Here is a 27316-nt window from a genome sequence, read left to right as displayed (position 1 = left end):
CTCCAGCATATTTGAATCTGAGGAATACAAAAAGCAATTATTGGCACCTCAGGTGAAGTTTCCAATATATGCATCGAAGCGTGGACTGCCACTGTCATCTGGGTGAAAGAATTAACTGTACTGAAGGTTTTTGGTTCCACTTAATGGCTTCTTCCCCTTAGCACCTAAATACACACTCCTCTGCCTTCTTACATCCCATAAATGTATTACAAAAGGATCTTCACCTACACACCAACTCACCCTCCTGATGATTTTAACTCCATCTTGTCCTTCCTTCCCATGGAACTTTTCTTTCAAGTTTAAATAATTTTTCAAAAGTTTCTATTGAGACAATTATCTGAAGAGGTTTTACAGACCATTAATACTGCTCTGTAGGTTAACCACAAACAACATAAATAATTATTTTCCTCTTAGTTTAGGGAAGTACTGACTTTGAGATTCCCCCCCCCAACATGAGAAGTACAACGCACATAGAAAATATGCAAAAGTGGGGAAACTTAATTTGAACTATCAGAAACAGTGAACTTTACTCTCTAGGTCCAGTGTTCTATATTTTACTTACATGTATCAAGTTAATTATGAAAACATCAAGCTGAGAATCTGTATAACCATTCCAGTCCCCAAGAGAGCTAAAACATGAAAGAAACCAAAATATTTAACCTTTAACATAAAAATGTATGAAGAAGGCACACTGACTACAGCATGCAAGTTAGTCAAGACTTTTCAGACAGCCTTCACAAGAACATTTTCCATCACTGCTGGCCAGTGGTATTAAATTGATGCTCTACCAGACAATAAAATACATGCTGCCTTTGTCGTGTGACAAATTCTGAGGGTTGGTGAGAATTTTCAATATAAAAGTTTAGGATCTTTTACTCTGAAATGATACAAAGCACCTCCTTAGATGTCACTGACTGTTTCCTCTCAATTATTTCTCCTCAAAGATACCAGACAGGATATCACCACCTAAAACAAAACTGAGAACTGGCATTTTGAAGTCTAGACATGATTTCCTCTTTTGGAAGCCTCCTCATCTCTGTACCTTCCCCACATAACCACACTCTCAAGGTGGCCTCATGCAGACCTTCTGTATACAGACAGCAGTTCAAAATAACATTTATTTCCGTACACCAGAACCATATGCTAATAACTTGGTTGATAGCTACATTGAATTGTCTACCCTCACTTTTAACATCTTCACCTTTTCCCTCATATCCCAGTGAAAAGCAGGATGCAGCATGGATCATACACACTGTTGGAATGCCAGGACCTGTATCAGTAGCTCACACAACTTCTTTAATCCTCTATTCCTTGATGTGCTTCTTGTGTTCATGAAAAAAAATGTTCTGTTTCTGTGGTGACCTTGGTATTATATTCTGCAGCTACATATTTTTTAACTCCTGCGTGGATTCTGTGCTTTGCAATCTGTTCTGACTACAGGATTTCAAGAAGTATGATGGCATGTATTACCTACACATATATGTATTATCTGTGCATGGTAACATTCCTTGGGCTGGTTACCTGCATTTCATACTGCACTCTCTATGTACTGCAAATAGGTTTAACCTCTGTGTCCATTCAGACTGCAGTTTGACCTCTGTTTAGCTGTGCTCTTCAGCAATTTTACTGCTTTTTCATTAGGGAATAATTTTCACTTGCCTTCTACATGCACACTGCTCTTTGGAAAAAAAACAAAACTCTGTTTCTCACTGTGACAGAGACTTTCAGTTTTGTCTCTCTGTTATCAGTGCTGGGAAGTTTTTTGGTCTGAAGGACTATCACAGAGATGTGTGCAGCACTGCTTTGAAAAGCTGAACAGGAGAGACTCTGGGGGAACTGCAGCTCCATTTCCCTCTCCCAGCTTGTATTCAGCAAAATGTGGATTCAAGAGGACAGAAATCAATTTGAATTCAGTGAATAACCATAAAGATTCTTGTTTTCCTGAAACTAGAAAACTCTTTAACCTAAAGGACTTGAGACAATCCAAAAAACTTGGGTTTAAGATTAGCCAAAATCTTAATTTTTCATGTTAGCAAAAGAAACTTTTCATGTTTCAGGTCAAACCGATCCACATTTTTGATTCAGCCACAAGATCAAAAGCAACACAGTTAATCACAGCTCTTAAAACTTCTATTGCTACTCCTCAACTTGCTAACTAGTCAAAAACAAAATTCCCATGAATTGTTTTTATACTGCTACATAAAGCTAGAGAAAATGGTCTCAGCTGATCTCTTGTTCTCTCTGAAGAATCAAGAATACCCCTTTCTCAGGTGGTATTCCTCACAGAGCATTCAAACAACTTCCTGGGAGTCTGCAATCTGCCTACATTTCTCCCACTAGAGCCTACAGTAAATCTTGGGGTTTGGGATTCACAGGTTTCATTTTATTTTGTCTGGCAAAACATATTTGAGAATGGCTTCTAGCAATATCAAGGGGAAAAAGGGAACACTTTCAGTAGGCAAGCATTCCAAATGTATCCACTGATACAGGCAGCGGACCAAAGCATGGAGTGATGTGTGAGAATACAGAACATCAAAATCTCTATTACTGCCCCATGCAGAGTCATATAAAAATTGATGGTGAAGTGAGCCTGACCAGAAGGCAGCCCTCAGATCCCAGCTGCAGAGCTCTGAATTCAACTGGATCCCATGGAAGGTTAAGGTCTACCTTAACACCAATAAAATCTCTTTCCAAAGATGCAAGGCACCAGGGAAAGACCAGTGGCTGCATTCTCCAGCCTGCACACAGCCTTGGCATCACTGCAGATCAAGAAAGCTGACTTTTTTGTCACAATCAGCAACAAAAGCCAGAAAATTAGTTCTACTGCCAACTATTCTTTCCACAGGCATCAAAACACCAAAGGGACTCTGTGGACTTGACTGCTCAGCCAGAAGCTTGTCTGGATTTCCTGGAACAGAGAGGACGCTGAGGGGCTTTGCACCTTCAGTGCTTCTTGGTGAAGTCAGAAACACACGTCACGAGCATGCTGCATTGGAGTTACACAATCAAATCTAATGCTGTACCAAGTACCCAGCCTCCTTCTCCTTACCACTCCTCCTCACACACACAGTGGGAAAACCTACTTCAACTGGCCCCAGAGATCCCTCAGCAACCCAAGTTTTGGTTCCCCATTAAAAAGGAAAGGCTTCTTCATGGTATTCCCTTCTTCACAGACAAAAGGATCAAGATCATCATAGGCCTGAAGGCCTCAAGTCAGAAAAATGGCACAACTTGTCTTCCCAGAGGCCAGCCTGCTTTGCACAGTGTGGCTGTGTGGAAGGAGGCACAGGCAGAGCAGTGTGCTTGGCTCAGACGTGACACTGGCCCCACACACAGCTCCTGTTGCCTGTGCCTGTAAAGGTGCCAGGGCTGGACACAGTTAAACATCCCAGGGTGAGGGGAAAGCCCCAGGGATTTTCAAGCCACAGCTGCTGCACCATTTGTGCGGTGGAGAAAGGCCTTAGCAGGTAGAAAGATGTAGAAGGGGCTGGCAACGGACTGAAAGTTTTTCCTTGCTGTCCTTTTCTAGGCAGTGGCAGATGATCTTGCTGTCTCAGGTGTCCTGAACAATAGCTATGGAGCCAGGCCCTGTTTTGGTGGTAGAAAAGGAACTGGCTTTCTGGGGAGAGCCAGGGACAAGCCAAGCCAGTTTCAGACTGTCATTTTTCCTACTGGCTCATTCTGCTCAAATCACAAGCCAGAAAAACTGGAAAGGTAAGCAGTCCAAATTAATGGGAACATCAAGTGAACTGGTTTGTTTACACATTGGTTTAACTGGAATAGGGAGCACAATTCCAGCTTTGGGCACTAGCTTTGCAGACATTCCCTTAACTTACCTTTCTACCAGAGAAAGCCATATGCAGGCCTGAATTATTCCTGGTCTGTCCCCCAAAACACATCATAGTCTCTTGAAGCTTCATGCTGGATGGCACCAATGACCACAACTCTTATTATTGGATGGCAACATTCATATCCTACCAGCTCACTCTTCCAACTCCATGTAATTAGGGAAACAAAAAAAAAAAAAAATCAGGAACACCACAGAGCAGGAAGTTGTCCTTTTCCTCACACTGCTCTTAATGCATTATTGTTGCCATATCTTACCTGTAGCATTGCATTTGCCCACCAAACAGATATTTTTTTCTTATGGAAGAAAAAGCAGTTCTTTGGAGTCCTACAACTGGTAGGAAATAACCAATTTAAGACTAATGATTAAAAAATCCCCAGGTATATATTTATAATTAATTTCTACCATAGAGTAGACTTCACCAGATGCTCAATTGCATTTCATCCATACGAGCAAACAAGGGCTCCTGCAGATGAGACCTTTCCAGCAGAGCTGCTGCAGATGGGCAGATCGTGGTGTCCTGCTTAACTGTGCCTGAGACCACTGTGGTACAATGATTCTACTTGCTAACAGCAGTAACTTAAAGTAAGCACCACAAAGGGAAGAGAAGTGACATGGATCTTGCACATCATTCATCTTAAAATTTTTTATTTAAAATATTTTATGAACTGCAGGGTGGGGCCACATTCTTCAGACAAGGAAATTCGAGCCTAGTGGCTTTGCTGCAAAATTCAGTGAGAGAGGGAGTGCTCAATATCCCTGTACACACCAAGGGCTGGCCATCCTCACCACATTCCATATTATCAGCAATCCCAGAAAGCAGCTGCTTCTGTGTGCATGTTAGAAACATGAATGAAAACATAAACGAGCCAAAGTGCCTTGCACACTTTAATATTACAGCGTGACATAACTGCAAGTCATTGCTATTAAAAGTTTAGGGGGAAAAAAGTTCCCACCTGCCAAATTCAGCTCCATGGTCTACTGCTGAGTTTTAATGACAACTGCTGCATCTTGGAAAGCTGCTCAATAATAAGGGAGTACATTTCCCTCCAGGACCAAAAATCAGGTACTGTCACTTATCTACACAAAAGGCATACATAGGAAAATATCCCAAAGCTATGTGTCTCATGCAGCAATCAAAATCTTGGACACCCTCTACACATATAAATTTGCTCTTATTACAATATATTTCAGTTGGTCAGCACACTAGAAATCTCCACTCAAGATTTCTGGCTTTTCCAATTGAGATTATAGACAAAAAGTCTTTTTTTTTTTTCTTTTTTCTTTTAATGACATTGCCATTTATTGCAAAGCTATGATGAGTTCTTATCTCACTGTGGTGCCCCGTGGTAACTCATTATTCACTGAACTTCACTTTTTGATGTATGATGAACAGCAACATATATTTCAATAGTTCTATTTAAACTGGCTCTATAGTTGAAACAAATAATTCCAAGAACAGCACTGCATTACACTCAGAAGGGCTCAAAAGCTTAGAATATTATATTCTACAGTATTCCTAGAGCTTAGCATCTTCAAGTAGAAGTTACTCAAGCTGATGTATCTCTCATTAAATCAAAGTTCCTCCAAATGAGAAGAGGATGACTGATAGTCAGAGATGACCAGGGCCATCACAGCGAGAGATCACACTCTTTGTGGCCACAAGCAAGCCTGACAGGGCTCAGTCCCCCACAGCCCAGCACGCTTGGAAGGCTGCAAAGGAACCTCAGCATCCCTGTCCCAGAGCCCAGAATTCCCCCTCATTCATCACCAGGTCTGTCTGGTGCTGATGGGTAACAGAGCATTGACTGCTCCTTCTAGGCCACAGCTGCAACACAAGCTCTCAGATTTTGTGCAAGATGGAAAAACAAGAGAATGCACAACAACAGAAATCCCCAGAGGCAGAAAACAACACATGTACTAACACAGCTCCAGGCCTCTCCCCCACCCCTCCAGTTACTCTCCAGAGGGTAAAGTGAGGTGTCAGGACTTTTCCAGTAATCAGCAGCACTGCTTGGATCAGGTTCTTTGCTCTGCCTAACATTGAAGGGATTGGATTGAGAATTCAAATTGGTTAAAGGTGCAAAGTCTAGTTTGGGATGTTTAGAAATACTTTGGAAAGTGAAATACAGTCACTGGCCTGGCCTGTTCCTAGCAGCTTCCTACATCTGCTGCTTCTGGCACACTGGTACTTCAGGAGAGGAGGAGCCAGATTCACATGTCCTAAATTGCACCTAAGTCACTGTATCTTTTATTTCCTTCCATCTGACTCCTGGCCTTCAAGCACAGAGCCTTAGGCACAATTTAGATCATGGGAACCTGGTCTTCAGCCTCTCAACAACTGGAAATACCCACAGCTGATTTGGGCTAGAAAATACCGAGCACTACAGGACAAACGACACCTGCTGAGTGTACTCACACACACATGGCAGAGCAATTGCTCTGCCTCAGGGGTCCCCAGACTGTAAACTCTGACCCATGACACAGAGAAAAGCAAAGTGAATTTATACACATGGAGCATGTCCCAGCTGGACACTGCAGGTGAAGTGTGCAGTGTGAACATCCTCCACCTGCTGACTGTGCCCTGCAGGATCCAGAAGCCAGTTTTCAAAGTAAGAGACTGAACATAACACTCCTCATCCCTGATACCAATGTCAAGGTACTGAAATGTTTCTAGAAGTATAGGGAGTGTTACTTCCTTTCCAAAGCTGTTATGTATCAGGAAAGATCATAATCAGATCATATCTCAGTCACAGGTAAGAAAGATGGCAGAGTTAATATATCCAATCCTTTTCACATGCAAGCACACACCCTGAAATAAGCCAAAAATGCTAATTGTGTTTATTGCACTGTACTATAAACAGCCATTATGAAGCTAAAGAAAGTAACAAGGCATGCCTGCCTGAAGGGTCTTCTCGGGGCTATCATGTATCTGAAAAAAGATAAACACAGAAGCTTGAGATATTGTCAAAGAAAAGCTCTCCCCAGATACAAAGTCCAACACCATGCCCCAATAGGCAAGAGTATTTCACTCTCCAGAGCAGAACGGCTTTCTAGGACATTTTACATCCCAGATCCAGAGCAGCCCCCTGAAAGCACTTTGGGAGGCACCAGACAGATACACGGTGTTCAGCTTCAGTGGCACAGGAGGGTTTCACAGTCCCTGCCTGCAGTCACAACAGCTCCAAAGGAAAGGGCCATGGCCGTTCTCACCTCAGAAGAGGAGCCCTGCTGCAGAAAGCCTACAGACCCACCAGCCATCTCCCTCTACCCCAAACCCAAAGTATGCCAAGGAAGAGGACAGTACTTTGAACTCCCAAGGTCAGCATGTCACTGTGTAGAGCCAGCTCATAAGAGATGCCAACAACAGGCTGCATCTTGAACTCACCCTTTGCAAAGAAGCAGAAAGGAAGTTTTTCCATCCATACACCAAGACAAGAACCTGTCCTTCAAAAAGCTGGAGTGCTTCATACACAAGGCACTAAGCAGCCTGCATTCCCCATGCAGCAGAGCAGGACTTGGTGCTCTCCAGTAAGACAGGCTGGGGATTTCCTCCCTGCCATTCCCACTGTGATCCAAGTCAGCTGAGGTCTTGCAGGAGCAGTGCCCTAAACCTCCAGACTATCCTGAGTGAGGTGGAGAAATCCTCTCAGCTCCTGTAGCAAAAATGAGCCTGTCTTGCTGAAGAGACACTGGTTAAAAAGCAGAGCAGGAACAGGGGGCAGAGAGGCTTTTCCTGTCTGCAGAGGCACTCCCCAGGGAGGAAAAGCCACTGGTCCCAGCTATGGGAACAACTGGTTCAAAACACAAGCTCATTACTGCACCAACGACTCTGAAGGCAGGCAATGAATGCTGGACCCTCCTACCTCATCTCCAACCCCCCTTCAAAAGAAGAAAACAGCAGAGACATGTCCAGTCCCACGGACATGCATTTGTTGAGTTTCAAGAGTGTCCCAAGGAGCTTCAGCAGAAGAACACCCAGTTTCTACATTTGAACTACATACAGAGCTGGCCACTCTTGCAAGACAAAAGACATTCCCAGTCATGGTCAGCAAAAGAGAAAGGTAACAATAGAGATGTTAAAGCAGAGCACTGAAATTTAGGGGCCCTTCTTTCTATTGCCTGTTCTGACACCACATTAAACACTCCTCTACCAAAAAAAGGCACAGTAAAACCCTTTCTTGACATCACAGGAACACTTAAGAATAAATTAATTGATTCAGGGCCTTGGCCTTCTTGCAAATCAAGTGAAAGACAAAATACATACAAGATAGCTTACATGAAAAACAAATAATGTTTTTAAAAATAAGACCTTTTTCCTTATGCATTCAATACTGGTATATTTTTCCCTGGTCTGTGCAAAGTATACAAGGTTAGAAGCAAAACAAAGTCTTCTCCCACACTTGATGTTACACTGGCAGGGCCAGATGCCTCACTGCCCATCTTCCCACACCTGGGGATGTTCCATGAGTACCCCACTGCTCCCATCCACTCCACATCACGCTTAAATCAAGGAAAACAGTTTATCAGTGTTATTTCCTGTTCCCAGGTTTTGGGCTGCTGAGGAGGTGCCACAAACAAAAACGAACATGCAACTTTTCAGTCTGCATGTCCCAAGGACTGGCTCTGCACACTGGTGCCTGAAGAACAAGCACATTGCAAAAGCATTATGTTTCCAGTGGCAAGATGGATGGGAAAAGTGCCAGCCACTTGCTATAACCCTTTTGTCATGCCAATTGCTGGCTGCTATGAGGATGTACTTTAGATACCTCCTTAGAAAAGAGCTCTGCATCTCATCCTTCCAGATGGAGGAGGAATGATTCATACACACATAAGCATGCTAGAATGATGGCTGAAGAGAAAACATTTTCTTTATGTTTTCTGTTTTGCATTACAGGCATGCTCGGGGCCTTAATCACAGCAAAAAAAAAAAAAAAAAAAAAAGAACTGAAGATGATGACACTTCGTGCCCCAAAGAATGCTTGTGCAAAACCCCAATGCTACTTCTCCCTGGCCATGTCAAGCCTCATATTGCATGCACACACCTTATGTGCCTCAGTCCCCTGCTCTCCCATTTTCACCGCGTTTCTCTGCACAGAACATGACAGAATAACTCCACTTAGAAAGCTGCCACATCACAGAATCACAAATACAGGGGAAAGGATCCAAGACAGAGATCAGGAGTTGGGAGCTCTGAACTGACCACAGCCTGACTTGCAATGCAGAAGAAAAGCAAAAGGATATCTCTTTTTCGAGACATACCAAGTGCCTGTTTCTTTCCTGGAGGCTACTGCAGGCAACCCCCTCCCCATCTTACCTGCACAGCACCTCTGCCACACGCTTGCACTGCTCCAAGGGCCCTGCACCCTGTGAATCTCGTTCTGCTTCTCAGCACTCAATTCCCACCCATTTACTTTCCTCTGGCCTCTCTGATTTGTGAAGTCCTTGGAGTAGAAATTATCTGTAAGCACCTGGAAAGTACCTGAAATATCCCGAGTCCTACTGCAAATAAATAAACAAACAGCAGTGCACAGTACGTATACTAAGCCAACGACATAACAGTCATTTATGACATCAAAAATTAGGACTGTAGCTTCTTCCTACAGACAGTGGCAGTAAATCCACACTTTGGGGTACATCTGTGGACCAGGAAAACCTTCAGATTTGCTTTCTCTGCTACTCATCTCCCTCTTTCCCCCATCACATTGTCCACTTCTGGAATCCATGCCTCACTTTTTATTATAAATTATTCTAATCAGGGTTTGTGGCATGGCAGAAATCCAGCATAACCTTCAGAAATACACATACACACTGGCTCTATAGTTTCTTTATTTCATAGGAGCCTTTCCAAGAGCCTGGTACAGAGTCTGGGAGGATTTGACATTCTTTTTCAGCAGCATCCCTGTGGTGGTGACCCTTTCCTAAAGGGTACTAGATGCATTCACCTACGCTAGCTCACCTCTTTGTAAAAATCTCTCATTAAGGCCAGGAAAAAGTGTTCAAGCAGGAATTTTTCCTCTGCTGTTTTTCAGGTTGAAGTAGTGTGACTTAGGGGTAGCACAGGGGCTAGAGAGAATATCTGAGGCCCAATGCAGACCTTCTTTCCCACTCCATCCTATTCTGAATGGGAAGATGTAAGACAGGCAGGGTAATTGCTCCAGCTCCTTCAGAATCAGGGTTCAAGTGGGAAAGAAAAGCAAAGGAAAAATAAAACAAAAACCACACGAAAGCCCCAGCGATTGTAAGGACTCTTAACTTTGCTTGGGCAAGGAGCACAGGCTATTTTAGTAGCTCTTGAAAAAATCCCTACACTTTGTTCCCTCACATTGCAATAGTTTCAGAAGGAATCTGGATCTGTGGCTTTCCCATAAACTAATAAGGAGGTTCTGAACCCCACACTGGGGAGGGACAATAAAAAAAAAACCCAGAACAACAAGCAATTTAAACACAGAGCACTACCATCTTGTTAAATAATATGTTAAGAACTCATCTGCAAGTCTGTCTTGGCCAATGAGGGACATCAATCAGGAAGATACAGTAATACTCTCTAGCATGCAATTAGTCTCTGCTGTAAGCACTTTAACTCTGGATTTCTTGGATTATATTGTTGTTTGTAACAACTATTACTGTTGCTTTGTAGGAGTGATATGATAGCTGTCCAAGCACCACAATCAAATTATGCTACCAGGACATTTGGGCAAGGGATTATCACAGCAAAGGAAATGGATTATCACAGCTTTTATTCTGAACGAGGATAAGAACAAGATGAGATATCATTTTGAACATGGCAGGAGGGACAGAAGAAAACTGTCACTGAGATTTACTTTTTTACCTCCTTCCTCTTTTGGATTTTTCAAGATAGGCATGATACAAAAATCTGCCAATCTTGAAAGACAGAAACTGCCTTTTCTAGAATTTGCACTGAAATATTTGAAACCAGAATAAATTTAAAATATTCCAAATCAAAGGGCAGTTAAAACAGCCTCCCTGGAGTGGCTGAATGCTTGTTCCTGGGCATTTTTCCACTGCATATCTGCCACTACTTCCTTCACTTGACATCAGGCAACAGCCATGACCACCACAAGGCCTAAAGAGCTCAGCTCCATTTTGAAAGTTCACCATCAGATTTGTTCCCTCTCACAGGAAGGGGGATGGCTCACCTTCCTTCAGTTGAGTAGGTTCAGCAAAGAACTGATGTGCTCCTTTAAAAAGTTTTAACAGTTTAAAGGTTCTCTGAAGAAGGTTGCATCTTTGCCTTTATTCATTATATAATTTTATACCTTAGTTCACACACTTCATCTCAAAACAAGAATTAAATTTTTTAACTTTACAAATCTTATTTGATTTTTTTAAATAAAATTTTGGTATTTTGGTACCTTCAAGACACTTGCATACACTTCTGGTGTACAGTACTCAAAGAGACCCTGATTCTGATCTCAATTTCTTTGGCAACAGCCAAATATTCCAGACAGGATGAGGGACAACACACTAGCCTTAACACTCCTGCAAAGCAGTTTGAGAGGTCAAAAGTAGCTATTACATATTACAGAGAAGAAAAGACAAAACTAGAAAAGAGCCAAATAAAGAGAAGCAGAAAAACAAACTGAAAAAACAAAATGGGAGCTCTGCAAAGGATTGAAGAGGAAAAAACCTGCTTTGCTACAGCACAGGGCACGTGTCTGGAAGCTGATGACACCTGGGTATAATTTCTGGCTGTGGCCCTGACTCCTCCTAGATGACTGCACTGATTCAAGTCACACCTCCAACAGGCTCCCCCTTCCCGTTTTCCATCGGACTACAGGTCAGCAGTGGTAAACCTTTTCCTTGCTGAGGACAGAGGACACTAAATACTATTGGCATGACACACCTCAGCATGGACCTTGTGATTCCATAGGCAAGCAGCAACATTGGTAGTTGATTAAGGCTAGAAGGAACATAAAAAACTAAAAAAAAAATTATCCGGAAAGAAGTGGAAGGAATCAAAACAACAATGAAAAAGGAATTCAGTATGACAGAAAGTAGGAAAGCAGATGATGAAACGGTTCTTAGAAGGAAGGAAACAAACAAAAAAAGATAAAAGAGAAAAAGGCATCCACAGGAATATCTGACTTCATCTGACAGGTGGAAAACAGGGTGCATTTCTTTTTTCTAATAACAATATTGAAATTGGGTAATCCAACAAGCAGTATTTTATTTTGCCTCACAGAAAATACCTGAATATAGATTTGTACATTTTTAAGAAAAAGACTCCAAGCTCTCAATGCACCTGTTTTTGGAACTAATGCTATAACCATATTAGCAAGGTTGTGACAAAACCACAGAGTAACTACAATTCCTTCTCTATCTAGAACCTGCTTTTTCAGAGTCACAATCACTACAGTAATTTGCAGTTATGAGAGACTTCACCCTTGTTATTTCTTGGGATTCCTCCCCATTTCAAATGGTAGGAGCTAAAGAGGTTTTGTTCTGGTTCAGCGAAGATCTCTATCCTTTTTTCTTTTTTTTCCCAATGTATTTCTGTGCTTTTTAACTGTCCTTAACTGGACACACAAGGCCAGTGCCAGATATGAAGTACTGTGGATCACTACAGCTATGGGTAAATATTTTAGAGAATCAGGAATTTAATTGCATATCACATTACTCCAACATCTGTGCCCTTCCTGTCACTTCACCTGCTTGTAATCGTTAGAAAGCAGAGTGTCATTTCTAAGCTGTAGTTGAGCACTAAAAGCACCATGCTGCCTTCCCTGGATCTACTTAATTAGAGATTAGCAGAAACAAAGCATAGGGAGACTATAAATATAATTTTGCCAGTTTATCAGAAAACAGGCTTGGGTTACCAAAGAGATAAGAGTAAGGCTGCTATTTTATCTGTGCTGCTGGACCCCTGAGTTCACCTTTGCTGGGACCACGCCTCCATCAGAATTCCCTCTGAAACATCAACATGAACCACAGTGTTAATTTTCCAAGTTGCTGATCTTTAGTGTTGTCTGTATCATACACCCAGCATTTTGGACTGTGTCTCTTCGTGCAAGAACGTGCTCCACAAGCCTCATGATATCTGGACTCTGTGACACAGGCTGCTCGCGTGTCACAGAACAGATGCTCGCCGCAGCATCCTTGAAGAAGCCGCAGGAGCTTCTTAGCTCCAGAAAGTCCACCAAATTAGCATCCACCACAAAGGCAGAGGGGTCCCCCAAACTGTACCTCAGCATGAATAACCCATTTCATCAGGAGTCATAGCATACAGCTACATTAAAACAGAATAATTTGATGGTGAAGTTAAGTTTCATTTCAATCAGGAAGAAGAGAAGAAAAAGCGAAGCCCTTGGATTAGAAGACAGCCGTTCCCATTTACAGCTCCTCCCAATTAAAATGTTTTATATAGATCATCAGAACCTAATGCACTGTACATGTTCCACAGCGTGCAACATAAGGCTGTTGGTCTGTCATGTCTCTGTAAGAGCTCAGTGTGATGAATGATCTGGGTACTTGTCTCTCTGGTATAAAAGCAGGAGAAGCTTTGAGACAAAGAAATAAAGGCCAATGCACATTATACATCTTACAGTGCTTAATATCATTCCTCCTGATGCACACCTCTGAAAACAGTTAAGGTCACTATTTCTCTTTTATTTTGAATATGGATTTCAGCATCAGTATCCTCCAAATCTTTGGGAGAACTTAATTTAAAGCAGAAACAGGAACATCAGGAACATAGAGCATTTGGGCTACAACAGACAATGCCACACGAGCATGTCATAAGAAAAATAAGTGACCTTCCCTTTTGCCTCTGCTGACAAACAGACACATGTGAAGCCACTTCCAGGCCAGGATGTCAGTGTGATTTGTGGAAGACAATCTAATAAATAAAGATTTAAAAGAGCCTAAAAAAAGCAAAACAAAACAAACCTGACTACTGATTGCCGGAGCTGCAAAACCTGCCTTTCCATATCAACTAATGGCTTGGCAAGCCTACATGAAAGGCAGACAAACAAATAGCATATTTTCCTTTTAACATGGAATCTGCAATAAGGAAAAGAAATCAGCATTTTATTGATTTCCATAATGCCATCTCTACAACTTAACAAACTCACTCAGCTGCTAATGCTAATTCACTGATGCTATGGAGCTTTCCCATATAATTATACACCCTCCACTTCGCTGAGCCCCAGGGTGCTGTTTCTAACTTTCCAGAGGACCACTGCACCAAAAGTAGAAACAAAAAAAAATATCCCTTTTATCACTCAAAGCAAACTGCAAACCAAATTTTGCTTATTTAAATGGGAAGTTAGAGAGACTTGATTTTTAAGACAGGGAATAATCTGCCAGTCTGCATATATTTTGAGACGGGATATCAGGACAACCAATTCCCATTTAAACTCTCCCCACCTCTATTATTTTTCTTCCTAAGAGTACACAAGAATACAACATGCAAACATTGCAACAGATTTGACTTCTAGGGAGAAATTCTAAAATTCTTCTCAGCTCAGAAGGGTTTCAAGAGGGTGATTCAGAATCAGACATGGAGACTTCTGTGGATGTCATTACAATCAGCATTGTAAAAAAATTACAAAATGTTACCATTGCTAGAGGGATGTATATTTCAAAGATATTTTTATTAAGCTGTTATTTTAAAAAGACAACCCTGGAACACCTTCTAAACCAAATTTAAGGAAACTATCTTCTCCAAGTCTAAAATCAAAAACATCCTAAATAATTAATGAATTAAACTCTGCTATTTTTCTCCATTTCTCAAAAAAAAATCAAGTCGGCAGTTCCAGTATATTTTAGGGAGAGTTTCATTCAATTAGGGATGGCAGAATTTGGCCCAACTGATCCTAGTATTGTCTCTCTGGAAAAGATGTAATGGAACTCTGCAGTGTAAACACCTCCCCGAATGACTGTACCTAGAGTCCCCTTTCCTGCTCCCCCTGTTTGCCCTGCCTTGATATTTCATATCCAGCCATGCTCGGTTCACCACCACCATCAAGACTCTTTGTGTCATTTGAGCTAATATAACTTGATTTTGTTATAGTTTCCCATGCGTATACTGACATGGAATCCGTTAATCTATTTCCTTCGAGAATGGTGAAATGTGTGGATTTTTGTTCAACAAACAAACAAGTTGACAGTATCAATACAGAGCTGGAGAGCCTCTAAAAACAATCTAGTTTGCATAATTAATGTTAATTACAATAACATCTCAATCAGTGACATAAAGGCTTAGCAATGAACACAGTCATACGAGGAAGTGAAAACATGAAACAAACATGCAGGGATCTTGTCTTGTTTTGAAAGAGTATCAAACAAACTTTCAAGAGATTTATAAATAAGTACAGAAAGGCAGAAGGCAATTCTGCTTTGTTAGACATTTTCTTTACAGGCTGCTTAGCACAGAGCTTTCTTCTGACACTGTGGTAGGACAGTGGATCTGAGCTATGGACACACCAGATAATATTATCTCTCTACAACATCACATCCAAGTCATCATCAACTGCTTTAAAGAAAACCAGCCGAGGGCCCGATCCTCCTGCCAGCGATTTCAACAGCAAACACCTTAACAATGCAACGTGAATGTTTGGGGGGTAGGGGAGGTTCTAGAGACACAGGGGAATTAGGAAAACAACTCCAACTTGAACACCGCATATAGGTGTGGAATCCCACAGGCGCAGAGGAATTTCAGGACAAGATAATTAATTTTTCAACAATCTTTTTCCTACTTTCTGTAGAAACAAGGCAAAGCTAAACACACAGAAAACTTACCTGCTCGTTTCACTTGGCAGCTCAGAAGTCTTAAACAGGGGGGGTTTTGGTACGGTCACTTAACAAAGCAGATTCACATTTAAATCCTCAGAAGTTTTCTTCGCGGCCCAAGGAAAAAATAGTTATCCAACACGTTGTCATTTCAAGGAAAGGGAATAAAACAGCTATGAGAAAAACAAGGGCCACTCCACCTCACCCAGCCTGGCAGTGTGGCACACAAGCAGCATGGCAGGGAGCACTGGCGCAGCGGGTGCCACTCCGAGTGAGTAAGGGCGCTGTCACTGGGGCTGGCCCGGGGAGGAATCACGACTTGTCACGTCACTACTACAGGGGCCTTCCTCAAAACGTGAGTGTCTGCATTGCTCCTGGCATTAATGCAAATCTGCTCTGTTAATGAAGTTAGGCTGGTGCCAAGCCGGTTGCAGAGGAGAGACAGGCCCACTTCACACTGATGCAACAGACTGCAGCTGAAGGACCCCTCCCCATAAAGGCAAAATTTAGGAAGTTTTCAGGTTATGTTGGGCAAGTCACCCCTTGGGTAAAGGACTGATTTTCTATTTCATGTCAATCTCACAGCTGATTTATTTTTGTTTCCCTCCCTCTATTTATAGATAAAAGCAAGACAAGATGTAGTAAAGATTTGATTTTCTCGAGAAATTCACTGACCTGCATACACTTGAGTGCTCACTGAGTAAAGGCATTCTTTACTAGGACTTATTTACAAGAGTGCTTGCCTTCAGAAACAGAAACTTCATGTTGAGGATTCCCAGAATGATGCTGGCCTTTCCTCTTAACAAAAATTCAGTAGATTTGTTTTTCAGATGCCTGAGACAGACGATTTTGGAGCCCTGTGAGGTTTGGTAAACCTTCAATTCAGCAGTTAGTTTCCATATGATATAAATTACAAAGATCGAGCAATTAATATTAATAAATAAACCTGGCAGAGTACTGAGGCTTTGGATGCCCTGCGCATGGAAGCACTGCTGTATTTGCTGGGGTTTTCCATGCCTCTGCTTTATTTTAGCTGCTCTGTACGTACAGCACACGACAACATACACCACATTCGTGTTCTAAAAATACATTGAGGGGGAAAAAAAAAAAAAAAAAGACAAATCAATAGCAGTGAAACAGAGACATAACCATTTCACATCGAGCGCTCCCAATACCAAGCCAAGACACCAGAACTCCCCGCTGCGGACCACGGCTTCCCCCTTCCAAACACGCATGTTCCTGCCACGGCAAGTGAAGCCCAGGTGACAGCGAAACACCCAGGACTGACAGGGCGGGGAGGAGGATGGAGCACCTGGAAGTACAAAAGGTGGGTTTCCCCGCTTTTCCAGTGGCCGGAGCCGCGGAGGGGCTGTTGGACCCGGGCGGCGCTCGGGATACCCTCACGTCAACCATCACCACAGCCTCAGCCAGGGCGGGGGAAAATAACCGAAATAAAATCGAAATTACATTCGCCGGCAGCACGACACGCACTACAAGTTGGCAACGACGCCGGGGGGGGGTTATACCTGTATTATTTTTTTTTTCCCCCTTCTTTTGCAGTCCGAGCGGGCAGCGCCAGGCTGCGCCGGGAGGGGAATGCCCCAACTTTGGAACAGTTGTCGGTGGCCGCCCCGCAGAGCCCGGGGCTGCCCCGGCCCGCGCCCCCCGCGCCCCCTCGGCCCCCTCGGCCAGCCCGGGAGGGCCGTGCCCGGCACTCACCCGCTCCGGGGGCTCCGCGGCGAGGACCGGCGAGGGAGGCGCCCGGGGGAGCGGGGGCTCGGCGCTGACAGGGGGCGCGGGGGAGGCGAGGAGGCGGCGGGGGGGACACGCGGGGGAGGGATTTAAACCGCGGGGAGGTCAGTGTAAAACGAGCGGCGGGGGCGGCTGTGCCCGGCTCTATCCCATGCCGCCGCGGCGGCCCCGGGCGGCGGCCGAGCTGGGGAGGGTGAGCCGGGTCGGCAGGCGGCGGGGAGGATGTGACACGGTGACAAGTGCGGCCCGCCAGCCCTGTGCCGGGGGAGGGGGGCCGGGGCAGCCCAGGCAGCGCCGCCCGCCCGCACACGGCATTGACGGCGCTGCCGTGACTCACACACGGGAGTTGGTCACAGGGCGGCACCGCGCGGGCGGGGGGAGCGCCCCGCCCCCCGCCCGCCCGGCGGCCAACGGCGCGGCGCGGCCCGGCGGATTGGCAGGGCGGGCGGCCAATGGGAGCGCGGGCCGGCCGCCGGCGGCGGAGCGGCCCCTCCGGCCCTGCGAGTCTTCTGAGGACACTCCGCTGCCAAGTGCCGGGGAGGGCCGGGGGGAGCCCCGCGGGGCGGGACCCGCGCGCCGGCCCGGCCGGCGGCCAATCGGCGGCGGGGACCGCGTTGATGGGCGGCGCGGGCGGCCAATGGGGAGCGCGCGGGGGCGCGGCGGTGGACGGTCGCGCAGGGAGCGGGGGCGGCGGAACCGCGGCGGGGCAGGCGGGGCAGGCGGGGCTGGCGCCTCCGAGACCCCGGGGAGGGGCAGCGCCCGGCCCGGAGCCGCCTGCCGAGCGGGAGGTGGCCGGGGCGGGTCCCGGCTGGCCCCGGCGCCGCCAAGGTCGTTTCCCGCGGGAGGAAGGAGAGCGGGGCCGGGCCTGGTGCGGGGGAAGCCGGGGAGGCCCCGCTGGCGGCGGTGGAAAAGCTGGGGAGGGGGCTGGGAGAGGCTCGGCTTCCCTCGGGACGCCGCGGTCTGGAAGCGGGAAGCTGCGGGTTGCCTGGGCTTGACAGGTGCCGGGGCTCGAGGTCTCGGTCGGGTTTTGGTGCTGGCCGGTTTTTAGAGAACAAAGCACATCCCGGGAGCGGTGTCAGAATTCATCCAGGTGAATGGAAGGAAATGGGAGCAATAGCACCGGCAGCGCAGTTCCCCTCTCCTGCTGCTGGGGGGGAGCTGACAGGTAGGAGCAGCCTCAGTGGTGTAAAAAAGCAACGCTGTTATCACAAATGATTAATATTTGAGGGATTTATTTTGGGCACGAGGAGGAAGTAATGCCCAGTAGGAGTTTCCAACAAACGCTGGAACCTTACCAACATTTTAATCCCCGTGAAGGAAACGAGATACTCAAATTGTGTTTCACCTCTTCATCTCTACGTACTAACTCTTACACTAAGACCTGCTTTTTGCAGTAAAAGCACAAAACAGCTGATAGACTTCTGTAAGATAATGAGAGAACAGAATAAGGGACCACACTGGTGTTTTCACAGGCTGAAAAAATACAATTTTGTTTCCTTTAAAAACTTGTTCCATCAACAGACTGCTATAAATACAGATTTTTTTTTTTTTTTATTTTGACATCCACAGTAATTGAAGAGCTGAAAAATGGTAACCTGCAATAATTTGTTCATGTTTTTCACTTCAGAAATGGTGGGACTAATTACAGTATTTTCCTGCTTGCTTTTATTGAAATCCAATGGAGTTGGAGGGGAGAATTCAGAGTTCCTCATTTGAAGCAGGAATTGTTAAACCATACACCAAAAAAGGCTCTCAGATTTGTGTGTTAGCATCTGAGGCCCCATTCTGCCATCCTTGCCTTAGTGTCTTGCAAGAAATCAAGGATGGACAGTACAAAAATTGCTCTAATATGAAAGGGGAAGAAAGTAAAACCATTAAAGCCATCCTGTCAAAATAAAAAAAGGAAGAAAAAGAGACGGTGGGGGTAAGATTTTCTTTTCAGCTAATCATTGTGAATAATGAAGGATGTTTATAAGCAACTCCCATCTTTGAATTGATAGCAAAAGCAGGGCATTTAGGATCTGTCATCTTCCCCCCCCCCCTTGCCATTAGCAAGAGGTTAAAATACTTGCAGGGTTCTGCAGCCTTCAGCAGTGCTCACACTGACTCATGCTTGGAGGCTTCTGAACGCTGCACTAAAGAGGGCTTTGCATCAGGTCCTGTGCAATCTGGCAAACAGAATGAACAGGGAATTCACCATTCAATGACAGATGAAAAATAAAAAAAACCCACATATATATATATATACACACATACCCCTCTTCAAAGAGCTGAAAAGGGTGGGGATGTCAGGGCAGACATTGTCTTTTTGTGGCTGTGCCTTCTTTAGCAGCAATAATCTGACAGAACTGACACAGAAATTGGGCTCGTGAGGTAGGGCACAATTGCTTGTGTCTGGGGAGAGTCTAGAAGCAATCATCCTGTGCTGCTGTACAGCCTTCCACGGGGGCTTTGCACACCCTTCCAGGGACAGCAGCCCAGGGAATATTTCATCCCATCACAGCACTGCAGCTTTCCCAATGTGCAGCAGGGTTTTCACAGGGCCAGCCCTGGCAGGGAAGCAGCAGTTCTGCGAAGGCTTTTACTCTTAAAGTCTCAATTTCACAGCTACAGAGAGAGAGAAAAGTTTGGAAACGCGGCCTGCCTGCTAAAGGTGATTTCTCTCTGAGGTGGTTTGGTTTGGGTTTGGTTGTTGAGGATGGTGCGTGCTTCAGCTGAACAGAGCTAAGCTGCTCCTCAGCTTAGAAGTTACAGCACTTCTACCAAACTGCTCCAGGAGTGCTCACAGGTGAACGGGGCCTTGTAGACAAGGATCAGCATTCCTGCCTTGGAGATCCAGCAGCTCTCCCCCTGTAATTTGTGTGGGGTAGGACTGCAGGAAGTGTGTCATGGGTTTGGCTCTGGCTGCACCTGGGAGAACCAAACCACAAAACGCAGAGCAAAGGGAGCTCGGGCAAGCAGCTCTGCTTGAGGTGTGCACTGTGCCTGAAGCTGGGGTAGGTCCCAGGGGCTTGGTGCAGATCTTCCACCCTTGTCAGCAGGGAGTAATTCCCCTGAAGCTCACGAGTCTGAAGTTTCAAACCCTGAATCAATTCAGGGTCCGGCAAGATGGCCTGATCCATCCTTTCTCACATCCCAAGCAGTCAGAAATCTTTGATCCCATGCAGGTGCCCTGCTGACATAAACTTCACTTTCAGCTACATCTTCTAGGGAGCATCAGAAAGTGTCTTATCATGTTGAGGGAAACAATTGCTAAAAATATTTGTTCTTCTGAGCATAATTGAGATTATTTTGTTGATAGTTTCACACAAAGACCTTTGGAGCCTGGCTTTTTTACTGCATCACAGCCATATACAAAATAAGATTGTTTAGTTAGTTATTGACCTTAGGGAATACCTTTAAAAACCTGCAAATACTCACTTTTAAGTGAATAAAAGCAGTGAATTTCCTCCATCTATGTTTACTTTTTGAACACATTCCCATCAATTAGATTAGTGGCTAGAAATGTTTGTGGAAAGATTTTTCAGCCCATTTTAGAGGGTATTCATGGAAAGCAAAATTTTTCTCAAAAACATAGTCATCTTACCAGGTGTTAATTTATATTCTGGGAATGCAAACCAGTATTACGTGTTTGATTTGTTCAGGATTTTAGCTCTGCTGTTTATCCAGTCTTGTCTCCTTTTCTGCCATGCTGATTCCTAGTCCTTTGCTGTGCCAGGCATGGAGAACTGAACATTTTATTTGTTCACTTCACACCTTCTGCATTTCCCTCTTCAACAGAGGGCTTCTTTCTTGAGCAACAGTGAAACTAAACCGCTATCACAAAGCAAACTTGGGGCCCTGGAATATAAAACCACTCCCTGCAATATTTAAATTCCTTTGAAAACCATCCTCTGCCACAGGCCTATAAACATTGTCCAGCTGCAATGAGTTTATTGATTCTTGGAAACTGTCTGTATTTAGCAAAGAAATAACAATACTGTGTGCTGAAACAGAGATACTTGCCATTTTATAAATTTCATTTAGATATTGGGTGCTTCTGATCTACTACTCTGTGAAATAGAACTGGGAACAAAGGTATACCAGTGTAATATGCCTACTTTTAAAAAATGACATCTTTCTAAATAATTATGTGAAAAGTATTTGGTTTATTACAGGACAAACAATTTCTGTTGTTTGACAGATTGAGATTTAAGTTTAATGTCATTAACTACCAACACATAATTATGCTCATGTGCATTCTCCAAAAGTTTAGCATCACATTCCCAATCCCTTTGCTTTGCAAATGACCAGGAGAGAAGATCCAGAGCTCTTGTTGCAAGAAAACAGACCCTCCTTTATCTAAAGGCAAAATGATCTGCAATGTTTATCCCTAAATCATGCCATTTATACATATTTGGAAGCTGTTCTTCACCTTGGACTGTGTTCTTCTGTTGGTTATAATGTTTTCTATGTTTTCAGCTGTCCGGTGTCTGTCTCCCCACACAACATTGCCAAACACCAACTTCTATAATTTTAAAACTCAAATTACTTCACTATTATCTTGTAAATGCTTCTGCTCACACAGCTTTATTGCCTGGTTTACAAACATTTACAACCTAATCCGTGAATGCATAACAGACTGAGTTGCTTGTATTATTCCACTACCAGAAGCCACATGACATTTAGCATATTAAAATACAATAGTGTTAAGTCCAAAGTTTGAACTGCAATTTAAATATAGAGTTTGTCCCCTGCACGTTTATTGTAGAAATTAGCAGAACTTTTATGTATGTAGAGCTCTGAAATGCCTGATGGGTGCTTGTGTGCAAACTTCCCCAGCCACGTGTGCCACCTGCAGCATCTCAGCATTACCAGTTGTCATCTGGCTGCAGCCCATCCAAGGGTGGTTTTTCCTGCTTAGGAATGGAGTGGCACAACTGCAGCACTGGCAAAAATACCATAAATGATAGCAGTGAATCAAGTACATTCCTCTGTTGCATGCCAAGGGTCAGGTACTTGTAGCAGGGTTGCTTTTGTGTGAGACATGAGAACAAGATTTACTTCTAGGAAACCCCTGGTGAGAAAATTTCACACACAAAAATCAGAGGAAACAAAGCTGTATGTGGACCAGAATGCTGAATTCAAGAGTAAGTTACATCTTATGAGGTTTTTGTCCAGCTCAAATTGGAAGTCCCTCAAAATCAGGATTTTATTGTAGAACTACCAGACATTTATTGTGAGTCATGACCACCTTACACATTGGTGCTGGCAGAAAATGAGGTGTAAATGAAAGGAACAATTTTAGTCATATGGCAAAAATGCTTTTGCATGTTAATTGTGCTGCAGAAAGGTCAAGGTTGGATCTTTGTCGGTGGAGGGATAATTTACTTTTATGGTTTATTAATGTGCGTCTCCAAAATTGAAGAAGTAGGAACTAAGGAATAGATCAAAATTTTCCTGTGCAGACTGTTGCTTCTGATCTGCTTTTAAAACAACCTCCCAGGGGCATCCTGCAATTTTATCCTGCTTATCCCACATTTCCAGGGTGACCATGCAGTTTTCAGGGCTAGAGCATCTCCAAGTTGAAAAGGATGCAGCAGTCAAGTGTCCCGGCTGTCATTTGTGGCAAGGGGAATCCATATGTACTGATTTGCCTCTGAAAATGTTCTGTAGGCTTTCAGCTCTGCAGAGAAGTAGCATGAGGAGAGAGGTCAGCAGGGTACATGGCTCTTCAGTACCACACCGTGCACCTTGCAGCATGGTCAGATGAGAAGGGGTGCTTTCCTTTTGCCAGGAGACTTCCCATCCCCTTCCCATCTCCTTGTTTTTGACCACTGGCAGCCTGCTCACTGTGGCAGACACAGCAAACACAGTTCTGTGAAGCTTCTAAAGAAGCTGGATAGAAGGAATAAGAATTTCCTTTCTCTTACCCGGTTTCCAGTCCCACACATCCCAGGTGACCTGGTCATGACACAGCTCTGAGTAAGACACCTATAGCAAGAGTCCCATTCACATTGAGGTTTAGAAATGGAATCAGAAAGTTACAAAGGGACAAGCTTGTCGTGAAAAAGTAATTTTTGTTAAGATAGCTCTTGGTTCTGTGGCCAAATGTCAAGCACCATCTCCAGGTTCAAGTGAATTTCCTGTATCTTCATTTTGATGAGCTACGGAATTACAGAACGGGTCAGATTGGAGAGGACCACAGTGATCAGATCCAAACTCCCTGCTCAGGCAGGGCCATCCCAGAGCACATGGCACACGAGGGTGTCCAGATGGTTCTTGAATATCCCCAGAGAGGGAGATTCCACCACCTCTGGGCAATCTGTCCCAGTGCTCGGGCACTGCACAGGGAAGTTCTTCCTCATGCTCAGGTGGAGCTTCCTGAGCCTCAGCTCCTGCCCCATTGTCCCACTGCCTCTTGTCCCATTGCCCAGCCCTGCTGAGCAGAGCCTGGTCCAGGCTCTGGCCCCTCCCTGCAGGCTCTGCAGACATTGGTGAGGCTCCTCTCAGTGTCTCTTCTCCAGGCTGAGCAGGCCCAGCTCCCCCAGCCTCTCCTCAGAGCTGAGGTGCTCCAGTCCCTTCATCATCTTTGTTTCTGCTGGACCAGGAGCTCAATGTCTCTTATACTGAGGAGCCCAGAACTGGACATGGTAAATGCTACAAATAATAATAAATTTGAAAAGCATAATGCTTTAACTTTGGGACCAGCTGTTTGCAGCTGGGTGTGCCATTCCTCTCTGAAGAGAAAGACCCTAGCCCAGTTTTTAGTCTGCCAGTGTTTCTGCGAGCCTCAGCCCCCTGGGGATGTGCCTGGAGCTGGTGCTGGCCATCCTGCCCTGCAGTGGGAGAGAGCCCTGGAGCCTGCAAGTCCACAGAGATAAGTGTGGAGCAGGGTGCCACACAAAAACTGACAGATAAAGTGATTTACTTAAGGATAAGACTGAGAAGACACCCCACCCCCTGATTGCTTTAGCCCTGAAGTGCTGATGGAGCTGCAAGTAAAGGAGCCTCTCAGGTGGGGCAATGGTTAATTCACTGAGAAAGCAGAAGAATAGCTTGCTCCAGATTTAATTCCCACAGTAGTCCTCTCTTACCTCTGTTGTAAACCTGAGGGCCTGCATGCAGACGGGAGTGTTTCTGTTAGAAATGCTTCTGACAATAAATATTGTGAAAATCAGCATTGTTTTGTTAAAAAAAAAAGAATGGATGTGAGCCTCCTGTGACCTCTATTTTTCACTTCACTGAAGTGATTATAGATGACTTTACTTCTCCATCAGTGCCTTTGCTGTGGACACTAGGCATTGTTTTTACCTCGCTGCCTGTATCCAGGTATACCGAACTTTTAACTCACATTTCCAAATGCCACCTCTGCCCCAAACTGGAGCAGACTGTGCTTTTGCAACAACAGCACTTTAAAACTTGCTGCTGTGGTTATCCATGCTGAAGGAGCACCCAGGGTCGATGTGTAGGTACAATTTCCATCCACAGCTCCGCTTAGTCCTCACTGACTCACCCACCGTCAGGGAACAGGGCAGCGGCTGGAGAGACGTGGGTGACAAGGGTGGGGACCATGGGCTTGTCCTTCACAGGGTGAACGTGGGAGCTGAAGCCTGGCCCTGCAGTCGGACAGCATCAGAGTCCTGGGCCAAAATAAGGGTCAGGGCTGAGCCTGGGTGCTTGAGAGAGACACCCAGGGAAGCTCCTGGCAGGAACCGGGGAAATCTGCCAGGCTCAATGGAGAGGTCTCCCCGTCTGTGGTGTGTATCCAGCCCTGCTGAGGGACAGCCAAGCCCATGCCAGGAACTGGAAAGTGAAACTGTGCAGAGAGAGAGGAAAAAAAAAAAAAAAAAAAAGAAAAAGAAAAAGGCGAAACGGGAAAGAAATCCAGGCTGAAAAGGAGGAAAGAACACCAGAGTGAAAGGCCGGCATGCTGGAAATAATTTGTTCGGACTGAATCCACTAGCGGAGGGACAGAAATTTTGCTGTGCTTGGGAATGTGGCGCTTGGACTCGCTGCTTTACTGACAGCATTTCTTGTGCTCCCCCTCCTGTGCTGAGCTGAGGCCAGCGAGCGAGAGGGAGGGAGGGAGGGAGGAGAAGCGAGGCCAAGAGCTTTCTGCGGTCGGTGGGGGGCTATAAATAGCCCGTGAAGTCTTCTAATACCGATGGGGTGCGTCAGCAGGGCCCTCCCGGCCCCGCTCTCCGTGCCAGCGGCAGCGGGGCCTGGCAGGGATGGAGCCGGGAGAGCGAGGCCGGGAGCTGCCCAGGGCCTTGGGCGCTGCCTGCCGCAGTGGAGCTGGAAAGGATCCACCCGTCCCTACGAGCTGCCTTGCCTCGCCCGGGTGTGGCAAAGCGTGTGCTGCTTCCTGCTCTTGCCACCGATAAATGCTCCTTGCTGGAATAAAAGGGTGTTCAAGGTCTGTGTCTCTCCCGGCCTGGACATTCGGAGGATTTCTGAAGTCCTGCTGTGCTGTCTGCTCCCCCACGTCACTCCTCTCCCCATAGTAAAAGGTCAGAGGAGGAAGACGAGGAGCTAAAGGTGGGCAAGATGCTCAGGCTGGTTCACTCAGTGACCCCTCCTCTGCAGGTTTAATGCTGCTCTCAAAGCTGACTAAAGGCAATAGTCTCAGGGATGCTAGCGAGCATTTCTAGCCCAAATTTCCCATCACTGTCACCATCACTCCACACCAGTGGAGACAACCCTGCCTGGTCCTTTTAAACCACTGCTGTCTGAACCAGGTTCAGGACTGGAGTGATAGAGAACCTGGCCCTTGCTTTCCTGAGCTCCTGCTCTCAGCCCCATAGCAGCAAGCTGTGGTAAAGCACTTCTTCCACAGAACTTGTATCTAAGACAGTATAAGATGCTTGCATAATCATGGAGATGAATTTTTATACTGAGTAAAATGAGACTCCACTCCCCCCCCCCTTTTTTTTCCTGTTTGTTTTTGTTTGTTTGTAACAATGCTAAATTTTATGAGCCTCTTACCTCCTTCATACCAGTCGTTTCTCCATCTCTTTTGTATTCCTTAATTCCTCCTTGGAAGGTTTGGCAAACTTGGAGGCAATTTGATGTATATTTGAAGGAGCCCAGTTAGTGGAGTTCTCCTTATCTTTTCTTAACTTCCTAAAATTTCAGAGACCCACAATGTCACTGATAAAAGGATGAGGATGGACTAGCCAAATCTCATTGCTTCCCACCCATTTCCAAAATAAATTCTTCATTATGGGACATTGTTGAAGTGCCTCACAACAATCCAATGGAAAGAAGCTGAGTAACCTGCTGACAAATTCTTCTTATATGGGTCTATTTGGTGAAAATCAACATGTTAAGCAGAAGATGCCAGGTCACAGGCAGGGAGACACAAGTCTTTCAGATCAGCCAGTGCCTTGAGATGTGCTTATTTCCAAGGAAGGTGGTGATTCCTCCCAGATTTGGGGCTCTCCGTGGGGCCCAAAAATGCCACATCAATGTCAAGTGGAGGAGCCATCTCTCTGTGACATCACACTGCACCCAGCAACTTGAGACCCCTTCAGGCATCCTATTTTCCTAAATTCCCTGAAGATGTGAAGCTCTGGAGCAGTGTGGAGTTGGCTAAGAGCAGCCTCTGCAGGAGGAGGTGCAGTTTTCTGTGGATATTTCAATAGCCAGCAGGTTTACCAGTGTCCTGGGGTGACTTTATGATTTTTGTATTCCCATTCATCTGTTTAGCCCAGAAATAAGTTTTGCACCTTTAAGACTGGTTCCGAGAGGGAAGGAGAGGAGAGAAGAATGTGGAGTTTGTTATCAGGAGCTGCACCTGCTCCCTCACATCCTCTCCTGGACTGTGCTGTCTGCGGATGGACAGACAGTGGGACAGAGCTCTCCTTTGCTGTTAGTTGGTTTTTAGCTAGCTGAGGCAGAGAAGTTGCCTGGACTGTGGTTTTTCTTTTTCTTGGAGCTGTTCAAACCTGCTCTGGACTGAACCCCCAGCAGAGCACCAGC

At 45.2% G+C, this 27316-nt stretch overlaps 1 protein-coding gene and 2 long non-coding RNA genes across 11 annotated transcripts in view; 1 reads left to right on the top strand and 2 right to left on the bottom strand.

The window, feature by feature from the left end:
- The window catches only part of SERTAD2 (SERTA domain containing 2), a 78925-nt gene extending 61227 nt beyond the window's left edge, over positions 1-17698 (bottom strand). For 2 of the 3 annotated variants that reach the window (XM_064414944.1, XM_064414946.1), the window contains exon 1: positions 17321-17698. The gene's annotated coding sequence lies outside the window, so the exon portion shown is untranslated. Of the gene's footprint in view, positions 1-15610; positions 15841-17320 lie in introns of those variants that run through there. The other variant, XM_064414945.1, reaches the window with a different exon arrangement.
- Positions 16687-27316, top strand: part of LOC135297424 (uncharacterized) — a 46916-nt gene continuing 36286 nt past the window's right edge. Inside the window, exon 1 of one of the 7 annotated variants that reach the window (XR_010359443.1) lies at positions 16687-16928. This is a non-coding gene — a long non-coding RNA (uncharacterized LOC135297424). The remainder of the gene's footprint in view (positions 16929-27316) is intronic. The other 6 variants (XR_010359444.1, XR_010359439.1, XR_010359440.1 and 3 more) reach the window with 6 other exon arrangements.
- On the bottom strand, positions 21537-26814 carry LOC135297426 (uncharacterized). Its single transcript, XR_010359446.1, has 3 exons — positions 26612-26814; positions 26321-26458; positions 21537-23018 (listed from the first exon to the last, which is right to left on the bottom strand). It is a non-coding gene; the product is annotated as an uncharacterized LOC135297426 (long non-coding RNA).

The sequence above is a fragment of the Passer domesticus genome, chromosome 3, assembly GCF_036417665.1.
Source record: "Passer domesticus isolate bPasDom1 chromosome 3, bPasDom1.hap1, whole genome shotgun sequence".
Classification (NCBI taxonomy): domain Eukaryota; kingdom Metazoa; phylum Chordata; class Aves; order Passeriformes; family Passeridae; genus Passer; species Passer domesticus.
The sequence above is the reverse complement of the archived record's forward strand: the minus strand, read 5'-3'. Positions and strand labels throughout refer to the sequence as shown.